This window comes from Sceloporus occidentalis, unplaced genomic scaffold (assembly GCF_023333645.1).
Source record: "Sceloporus occidentalis isolate IW3139 unplaced genomic scaffold, rSceOcc1.0.p SCAF_10, whole genome shotgun sequence".
Taxonomy (NCBI): Eukaryota; Metazoa; Chordata; class Lepidosauria; order Squamata; family Phrynosomatidae; genus Sceloporus; species Sceloporus occidentalis.
Window position 1 is genome coordinate 3,106,659 of NW_028316990.1, and position 3,284 is coordinate 3,109,942.

A 3,284-nucleotide genomic window follows, 5' to 3' on the forward strand; every position below is an offset into this window, starting at 1 on the left:
CTGAGGACAGTGGTTTCCTTTATTGGGTTAAAGCATCTGTAATGTGCTCTTCCTCTTTTCCTCCTGCTTTCCATTTTATTATCATCTTTTCCAATGAGATGTTATCTCAAGATATGTCTGGAGTACAACCCTCTCAGTTTAATCTTCTAATGAGAATTCAGGCCTGATTTCCTCTACCATCATGTGCAAACTGATGGGAAAATGTAGTTTATCTTCTGGACTTCCGGATCCTTAAAGAGGACAAGCTGTCCACACAACCAGCACATGGAGAAACATTAACAATAAGTAGGATGTTTCTGATTTCCCCATAGCTTTCATGTTGCCACTTTGAGCCAATCTGCCTAACTTACATCACTGGGTTTTTCTCTGGATAAAAATGCATGCGGGGGGAAATATAGGACAGCTTTATATCCAGAAGACTGGGGAATGAAATCATTCTTTAAAACTATAGTTGAAAAAGTGCAATTGCCATCATGCATTCCAATGGACTTTTGGAAAGTCCCCTGAGGCTACAATCCTATAGGCTATATTTACTTAGGAGTAAGTCGCGCTGAACTTGCTGGTGCTAGCTTCTGAGTAGACAGGAGCACAATTGCCTTGTTAATACACATGAAACATTGCTCTGGAGGAAAGAATCTCAAACCAAACAAAAACAAACAGATACACAGAACGGAAGAGGAGAGAAAACTATCTTCAAATCAGGAATACTTCTCTGCGATATTGATCCCATTGTAGGGTAACAGCGGGGGAATCTGAAATCCATTAAGGAGGAAAGGGAATGTGTGTTTCGACATGATAGAGAGAGATTTGAGAGAGGCTGATTTACAGTGTGTGTGTGTGTGTGTGTGTGTGTGTGTGTGTGTGCGCGCTCTAATTCAAAGGAGATCCCTTCAAGGAAGGCCCCCTTTACAAAACAGAAAACAAAAAATCCACACAATTGTACTCACACAGGCTGAAGTTAATCTGTGATGAGTAACTCGACAATCTCTTCTGGGATGGGAAAGGGCAAGACTCTGTTCCCTTCTCTTTGTCGGTCAGGATGGCAGTAATTAAGTACAAAATAATTAAAATTTTGGTTGTTAAAAACAGGGCAACTGAGGGCCACTTTTTTATTCCAGTCCCCCCCCCCCAGGATACACCCTCTCAGAGCAAACCCGTTTTCTTCTACAGTGCTTCTCAAAATGACAGCAGGAAGTGACACATCACTTCCGGACGCCATTTTGAGAGGTACTGTAAAGGAAAGCAAAAGTATTTGAGGATAGTGTGAGGTTCTGAAGTGCTTTTGGGGATGAGGCAGGGGTATTTTCATTAGGACAGTGTCTTCTTTGACTGAGGAGCCTATCACTTGGCTTATTAATTCGGCTTATCTCTCCCGGTTTAAATTTCAATTTGGGTGGCATGCTAGTGTTATCAGAAGGGTTTTGCTGCCAAATTTGCCACCCGAATACAGCCCAGGTGCATCCCCGCTTCCAGGAGCATTCCATTGGCCATTAAGCCAGAAAACTCCTGGATCTGAAAAGAGCCACGAGGAGCGCTCCTGGAAGCGGGGATGCAGCCAGACTGTATTCAGATGGCAAATACAGCAGCAAAAACCTTCTAAAAACATCAGGATGCTGCCCAAATTAAGCTTTAAGACAGATAGAGGTAAATCAATTTAGTAAGCTAAGCTATAAACTCCCTGGTCTATCCATCTGGCATGTGGTCTTTCTCTCTTCCTACTGCCTTCTACTTTTCCAGCAACTCCTGTTTTCTCGTGGTGTGGCTAAAATACAACAGCTTCAATTTAGTCATCGTAGCTTCTAGCCAGAGTTTAGGTGTGATTTGTTCTAGAACCCATTTCTTTGTCTTTTTAGCCGTTCGCGGTATGCACAGAACTCTTCTCCAGCATCACATCTAAAACGAGTTGAATTTCTTTTTATCTAGTTTCTTCACTGCCCAGTTTTCACACCAATACATAGTGATGGGAAATATAATGGCCTGGGTGATCTGAACTTTCGTGTTCAGTTATATATGTTTGCATTAGGGACATTAGAAACATACGGCCTTGTTTATAGCCAGCAATCCTCTGTTTGAAAGTGCCCTCTTTAAAAGGGGGAAAGCGGAGGGAGGAGAGAGAAACTGGGACACTTTGAAAGCAGCTGAAAAAGTGGGACAGCAGAGTATTAATCGGGACTGTCACTTACAAACTGAGACAGTTGGAAGGTATGATGTTCCCTATTTGAAGGAACATCTAATCAAAGTCCTGTCTGAAATCATAATATAAGAAGCGAAAGCAGGGACTGTTCCTCCTGGCACTAAGAACAGAAATTATGTTTGGGGTCCTCTGCATTAAAACATCCCATTCCACCCATTGAGTTGCAGCCCCTTCCTCAACACTAAACTTCTTTCCTCTCCTTTCCACCTCACCACTTTCTGCTTCTATTTATTAGGCTGAAAACTGTGAAAGATTCTTCTCTTCTGGCCAAAAGATACCTCTACCTTTGAAGGTTAGTGACTTTGAGAGAGATTTCTAACTGTGCTTTAAAATACTTATGAATAAGTCATTGGCACATATATTTTTTTCATCCTCTGTGGCATAAATCTATTTCATATGGGGAATTTTTAGCTTCTTAATGATATAGTCTAGCCATACCATATTATTGCACATTTAGAAGTAATTAGTTTTCCAACTACAGGAGAAGAAAGTAATGCATTTAAATTAAAATTGATTTCTCTCTCTCTCTCTGTCTTTCTTTCTTAAAAAAAAAAACCTTATCCAAAGTCTTTAATGGTGGGAAGGGAATAGAGCATTCTTTCAAAAGCTGAAAAGATAAAAAGTTATCTTTTTCTTTTAAAAAAATTGGGAGAAATAGGTTTTTCGTGCTAGGTTTTCATGTTAGCTATCTTTTTTTTGTTCCTGATTGAAAAGCAGATGCAAATAGATTCATAATCCGTTTGTCTGAATTTAATGACATTTCGATTAAGTAGCCAGTGTACCCATCAGCTCTGACTTTAACTAAATCCAATAGTTCATATATATATATATATATATATATATATATATGAAATTATTGACCAAAATCTTGTTGGGATCTTATGCATGCATAATTTCCCCTAAGAAAGCTGCTTAATCTTTTTATGTGCTATGGAACAGCCATATTTGTTTCAAGTATACAGAAGCAGAGTTGTGAACATGCCGTCATTTGGGCATGGTTGCACACACTGTGCTTGGTTGCACATATTGTGCTTGGTTGTATTAATTAGATGGCATTGTGCAACTGCTACGTAACCTTGCAATTTGTACC